Raw genomic sequence first — 7,458 nt, 5'->3', positions numbered from 1 at the left:
ACGGTTTTTTCAATTCTTTTCAAACGTGTAAGTGGGATAAAGAAATTAAGCATTGAAGCATGGTTTTAAAACTCGAAATGAACGCACTGCAATCAAATTCCAATTCTAGGCTTCAGTTTCATTTTGATTACTGAACAACGCACGTCAAATCAGTGAATTTGGTAAATAATAATAATAATGTCATAGTAATAATAGACATCAGGGCCTTTTGGGAATTAAAGCTGAGCTATGTCATCTATCTTCTCATTTGTTTCGGACTTAAAAAAATAAGATTGACCTTAAGTGAACTCATGTAATGTGCTCTATGGTCATTATGTAAAACTTGGTTGAAGCGTGTGGCATCGATACATTAATTTTTATGGATAAAAGAGTCCTTCAGATCTTACCCATTTCTTTAACAGATTGTTCACTGTAAGATAAGTGTTGGTGAGCTGGTCTGAAAGGTCATGGATGCTAAGAGATGTCTGTGTGCCCCAGTTAGACCACAACAAAGAAGTAAGATAGGCTCTTTTTTTTCCCCCTGAAAGCTCAACTGTCATTCAAAGAAAGAAAGCTTAAATGATCGCTTAAGGTAGATAGCAGTGAACAGGAAGATTGCAAAAGGAAAATATATTGCATTTTGCTTGTTTAAGTTTGCAAAGAAAAGATAAGGCTAGCCAAGAAGCAGAATGAGATAACTCCGACACACGTTGGCTGTGGGAGTAAAAGGCTCTTTTATACACGCCTTCCATGGAAGAGAAAAGGAATTCTGAGCCCTGCCCCCGCCCAAAAAAACCCCAGGAAGAATATTAAATCAGCATCCATCCTCAAATCCCAGCTATCGAATGCGGTCTCCCCTGTGCAGATGAAGTGGTAAGATTTATGAGAAAGTTGGTCCTCCATTAGAAGAAATGTATTATCAAACAAATGTAAATTTGGAAGTGAGAACAGAGTATAAAACTGCAGCTCATGATTTCTGAGTCAGGGTTTTGTCTGTGTGTTTCCATAGGAACAGAATTCTTTGCGGGGCACATGTCATCTCAGAATGGAAACCCTACATCCCATCTTTCTTGCTGTGAGCTGAGGTCCTGTGACTCGGTTCTCGGGGGATAACCTGAAATGCCGTGGGGCGATTTGCATGAAATGCTTCCTAAAACAGAAAGCGTGTTCCTTCTTTGTTTTTCCTGGTGCCTTAAAGAAAAAGTTTCCCAACCCATGCCCTAGTGGATAGCAAATGCTTATGGGAAAGGAAAGTAGTATATACTTTTCTCTACGTTTTCCTAGCAAAGCCTGAAAGAATGTGCATATAAGCTAAGCACTCAATAAAATAAAATTATAATGTTCCACTTTGTAATTAAATTCTTCCTATGACAAGATTACTTCTACCTTCATATACTTCTGTGAAAAACTTCTGTTCACCAATTTTTTTAATAGATCTTTACTGGAGTATAATTGCTTTACAATGGTGTGTTAGTTTCTGCTGTATAACAAAGTGAATCAGCTCTACGTATACATATATCCCCATATCTCCTCCCTCTTGTGTCTCCCTCCCACCCTCCCTATCCCACCCCTCTAGGTGGTCACAAAGCACCGAGCTGACCTCCCTGTGCTATGCGGCTGCTTCCCACTAGCTATCTGTTTTACATTTGGTAGTGTATATATGTCCATGCCACTCTCTCACTTCGTCCCAGCTTACCCTTCCCCCCCCACCAGCCGTGTCCTCAAGTCCATTCTCTACGTCTGCGTCTTAATTCCTGTCCTGCCCCTAGGTTCTTCAGAACCTTTTTTTCTTTTAGATTCTATATATATGTGTTAGCATACAGTATTTGTTTTTGTCTTTCTGATTACTTCACTCTGTAGGACAGACTCTAGGTCCATCCACCTCACTACAGATAACAATTTCATTTCCTTTTATGGCTGAGTAATATTCCATTGTATATATGTGCCACATCTTCTTTATCCATTCATCTGTCGGTGGACACTTGCTTCCATGTTCTGGCTATTGTAAATAGTGCTGCAATGAACGCTGTGGTACATGACTCTTTTTGAATTATGGTTTTCTCAGGGTGTATACCCAGCAGTGGGATTGCTGGGTCATGTGGTAGTACTATTTTTAGCTTTTTAAGAAACCTCCATACTGTTTTCCATACTGTTTTCCGTACTGGTTGTATCAATTTACATTCCTACCAACAGTGCAGGAGTGTTCCCTTTTCACCACACCCTTTCCATCATTTATTATTTCTAGCTTTTTTGATAATGGCCATTCTGACCAGCATGAGGTGATACCTCATTGTAGTTCTGATTTGAATTTCTCTAATAATTAATGATGTTGAGCATCTTTTCATGTGCCTCTTGGCCATCTGTATGTCTTCCTTGGTGAAATGTCTATTTAGGTCTTCTGCCCATTTTTTAACTGAATTGTTCGTTTTTGTGATATTGAGCTCTGAGCTGTTTTTATATTTTGGAGATTAATCCTTTGTTGTTTCATTTGCAAATATTTTCTTCCATTCTGAGGGTTGTATTTTTGTCTTGTTTATGGTTTCCTTTACTGTGCAAAAGCTTTTAAGTTTAATTTAGTCCCATTTGTTTATTTTTGTTTTTATTTCTGTTACTCTAGGAGGTGGGTCAAAAAAGATCTTGCTGTCATTTATTTGAAAGAACGTTTTTCCTATGTTTTCCTCTAAGAGTTTTATAGTGCCTGGTCTTACATTTAGGTCTTTAATCCATTTTGAGTTTATTTTTGTGTATGGTGTTAGGGAGTGTTCTAACTTCATTCTTTTACATGTAGCTGTCCAATTTTCCCAGCACCACTTATTGAAGAGGCTGTCTTTTCTCCATTGTATATCTTTGCCTCCTTTGTCGTAGATTAGTTGACCATAGGTGCATAGGTTTACCTCTGGGCTTTCTATCTTGTTCCATTGATCTGTATTTCTGTTTTTGTGCCAGTATCAAACTGTGTTGCTTACTGTAGCTTTGTAGTATAGTCTGAAGTCAGGGAGCCTGATACCTCCAGCTCTGTTTTTCTTTCTCAAGATTGCTTTGGCTATTTGGGGGGTCTTTTGTGTTCCATACAAATAGTGAAATTTTTTCTAGTTCTATGAAAAATGCCATTGGTAGTTTGATAGGGATTGCACTGAATCTGTAGATTGCTTTAGGTAGTATAGTCATTTTCACAATGTTGATTCTTCCAATCCAAGAACATGGTATATCTCTCCATCTATTTGTATCATCTTTGATTTCTTTCATCAGTGTTTTATAGTTTTCTGAGTACAAGTCTTTTCGCCTCCTTAGGCAGGTTTATTCCTTGGTATTTTATTCTTTTTGTTGCAGTGGTAAATGGGAGTGTTTCCTTAATTTCTCTTTCTGATTTTTCATTGTTGGTGGATAGGAATGCCAGAGATTTCTGTGCTTTAATTTTGTATCCTACAACCTTAACAAATTCACTAATTAGTTCTAGTAGTTTTCTGGTGGCATCTTTAGGATTTTCTGTGTATAGTATCATGTCATCAGCAAACAGTGACAGGTTTACTTCTTGTTTTCCAATTTGAGTTCCATTTATTTCTTTATCTTCTCTGATTGCTGTGGCTATAACTTCCAAAACTATGTTGAATAATAGTGGTGAGAGTGGGCAACCTTGTCTTGTTCCTGATCTTAGTGGAAATGGTTTCAGTTTTTCACCATTGAGAACAATGTTGGCTGTGGGTTTGTCATATATGGCCTTTATTATGTTGAGATAGCTTCCCTCTTTGCCCACTTTCTGGAGAGTTTTTATCATAAATGGGTGTTGAATTTTGCCAAAAGCTTTTTCTGCATCTATTGAGATCATATGGTTTTTATTCCTTAATTTGTTAATGTAGTGTGTCGCATTGATTGATTTCCGTATATTTGAAGAATCCTTGCATCCCTGAGATAAATCCCACTTGATCACGGTGTATGATCCTTTTAATGTGTTGTTGGGTTCTGTTTGCTAGTATTTTGTTCAGGATTTTTGCATCTATGTTCATCAGTGATATCAGTTTATAATTTTCTTTTTTTGTGATATCTTTTTCTGGTTTTGGTACTGGGTGATGTTGGCTTTGTAGAATGAATTTGGGAGTGTTTCTCCCTCTGCAATTTTTTGGAAGAGTTTGAGAAGTATCGGTGTTAGCTCTTTTCTAAATGTTTGTTAGAATTCGCCTGTGAAGCCATCTGGTCCTGGATTTTTGTTTGTTGGAAGATTTTTCATTACAGTTTCAATTTCATTACTTGTGATAGGTCTGTTTATATTTTCTAATTCTTCCTGGTTCAGTCTTGGAAAATTGTACCTTTTGAAGAATTTGTAAATTCCTTCATGGTTGTCCTTTTTATTGGCATACAGTTGTTTGTAGTAGCCTCTTATAATCCTTTGTATTTATGCAGTGTCAGTTGTGATTTCTCCTTTTTGATTTCTAATTTTATTGATTTGTGTCCTCTCCCTTTTTTTCTTGGTGAGTCTGGCTAAGGGTTTATAACCTTTGTTTATCTTCTCAAAGAACCAGCTTTTAGTTTTATTCATCTTTGCTATTGTTTTCTTCATTTCTATTTCATTTATTTCTCCTCTGATCTTTATGATTTCTTTCCTTCTACTGACTTTGGGTTTTCTTTGTTCTTCTTTCTCTAGTTGTTTTAAGTGTAGGGTGAGATTGTTTATTTGAGACTTTTCTTGTTTCTTGAGGTGAGATTGAATTGCTATAAACTTCCCTCTTAGAACTGCTTTTGCTGTGTCCCATAGGTTTTGGGTCGTTGTGTTTTCATTGTCATTTGTTTCTATGTTTTTTTTAATCTCTTCTTTAATTTCTTCAGTGATCTCTTAGTTATTTAGTAGCACACTGTTTAGCCTCCATGTATTTGTGTCTTTTACAGTTTTTTTCCTGTAATTGATTTCCAGTCTCATAGTGTTGTGGTCAGAAAAGATGCTTGATACGATTTCAGTTTTCTTAAATTTTCCAAGGCTTGATCTGTGACCCAAGATGTGATCTATCCTGGAGAATGTTCCGTCTGCACTTGAGAAGAAAGTGTATTCTACCACTTTTGAGTGCAGTGTTCTGTAAATAACAGTTAGTTCCATCTGGTCTGTTGTGTCATTTAAAGCTTGTGTTTCCTTATTTATTTCTGTTTGGATGATGTATCCATTGGTGTAAGTGAGGTGTTAAAGTCCCCTACTATTATTGTGTTACTGTCATTTTCTCCTTTCATGGTTGTTAGCATTGGCTTTATGTATTGGGATGCTCCTATGTTGGGTGCATAAACATTTATAATTGTTATATCTTCTTTTTGGATTGATCCTTTGATCATTATGTAGTGTCCCTCCTTATCTCTTGTAACAGTCTTTATTTTAAAGTCTATTTTATCTGATACAAGTATACCTACTCCAGATTTCTTTTGATTTCCATTTGCATGGAATATCTTTTTCCATCCCTTCACTTTCAGTCTGTATGTGTCCCTAGGTCTGAAGTGGGTCTCCTGTAGACAGCATATATATGGGTCTTGTGTTTGTGTCCATTCAGCCAATCTGTGTGTTTTGGTTGGGGCATTTAATCCATTTACATTCAAGGTTATTATCGATATGTACGTTCCTATTACCATTTTCTTAATTGTTTTGAGTTTGTTATTGTAGGTCTTTTCCTCCTCTTGTGTTTCCTGCCTAGAGAAGTTCCTTTAGCATTTGTTGTAAAGCTGGCTTGGTGGTGCTGAATTCTCTTAGCTTTTGCTTTTCTGGAAAGCTTTTGACTTCTCCATTGAATCTGAATGAGATCCTTGCTGGGTAGAGTAATCTTCGATGTAGGTTTTTCTCTTTCATCACTTTAAGTATATCCTGCCACTCCCTTCTGGCCTGCAGAGTTTCCACTGAAAAATCAGCTGATAACCTTATGGGGATTCATTTGCCTGTTATTTTTTGTTTTTCCTTTGTGCTTTTAATATTTTTACTTTGAATTTAATTTTTGATAGTTTGACTAATATGTGTCTTGGTGTGTTTTTCCCAGGGTTTATCCTGTATGGGACTCTCTGTGCTTCCTGGACTTGGATGACTATTTCCCATGTTAGGGAAGTTTTCGACTGTAATCTCTTCAGTTATTTTCTCAGACCCTTTCTTTTTCTCTTCTTCTTCTGGGACACATATAGTTTGAATGTTGGTGCATTTAGTGTCCCAGAGGTCTCTGAAATTGTCTTCAAATCTTTTCATTCTTTTTTCTTTATTCTGCTCCTCAGCAGTTATTTCCACCATTTTGCCTTCCAGCTCACTTATTCGTTCTTCTGCCTCAGATATTCTGTTATTGATTCCTTCTAGTGTATTTTCATTTCAGTTATTGTGTTGTTTATTTCTGTTTGTTTGTTCTTTAGTTCTTCTAGATCTTTGTTAAACAGTTCTTGTAATTTCTCAATCCGTGCCTCCATTCTATTTCCGAGATTCTGGATCATCTTTACGATCATTACTCTGAATTCTTTTTCAGGTAGATTGCCTATTTCCTCTTCATTTATTTAGTTTTGTAGGTTTTTACCTTGCTCCTTCATCTGTGACATATTTTTTTGCCATCTCATTTTTATGAGTGAGATTGTGTTCCTGTCTTCCTGGTTGTTTGGCCTGAGGCTTCCAACACTGGAGTTTGTAGACTGTTGGGTACAGCTGGGTCTTGGTGCCGAGATGAGGACCTCTGGGAGACCTCCCTCCGATGAACAGTCCTTGGGGTCTGAGGTTCTCTGTTAGTCCAGTGGTTTGGACTCGGAGCTCCCACCACAGGAGCTTTGGCCCAACACTGGGCTCGTGAACCAAGATCCCACAAGCTGCCGGTTCACTTGGGGGTTCCTCCTATCTCCTTGGGGGTCAGAGTCCCCCCCTCCAGCAGCCGGCAGGCGCCCTGGTTTTGGGAGACTCTAATGCTGCGTCTTCTCACACCGCCATCTTGACTCCGCCTCCCATTCACCAATTTTAAATCTCTAGCAAAAATTAAAATCCCGACGGTCCACGTTTAGGTTGATACAGTATATCTATGCCAGTATGCTTGATATTGGAAACATTACCATTTTTAAGAGGAGGTAAAGGATACCATTACAGAATGCTTCCATACCTGTCCTACAAAAATGAAAGCTTTGAATGTGTTAGTTGAAAGTGAAGTGGTTCTCACTTGCCTACTTGTATAGAAGTTCTAGGCACAGTTGAAGTCATATTAGAAAGCAGTGACAGGTTAAACAAGATAAATGAACATTGTTAATTTTTGATGAGAAATAAAAGAAATAAATGAATACATGTTACCATACTCACAGACGTAATATGAAAAAGAACTTTTAGATACATTCAGTGTAGTTTTTAAGGCAGGCACATTTAAATAACTATGGAGGAATTTATTCAGTTCACTTAAGTAGTCTTTGTTGAAGGTGAGAATAATTGAAGGTTTTTTAAAATATATTTTGCCTGAATTCTTAGATAACTGAAAGGAGAAAATTTTACTAACTTTTAATGAA

The sequence above is a fragment of the Eubalaena glacialis genome, chromosome X (assembly GCF_028564815.1).
Source record: "Eubalaena glacialis isolate mEubGla1 chromosome X, mEubGla1.1.hap2.+ XY, whole genome shotgun sequence".
Taxonomy (NCBI): domain Eukaryota; kingdom Metazoa; phylum Chordata; class Mammalia; order Artiodactyla; family Balaenidae; genus Eubalaena; species Eubalaena glacialis.
The sequence above is the reverse complement of the archived record's forward strand: the minus strand, read 5'-3'. Positions refer to the sequence as shown.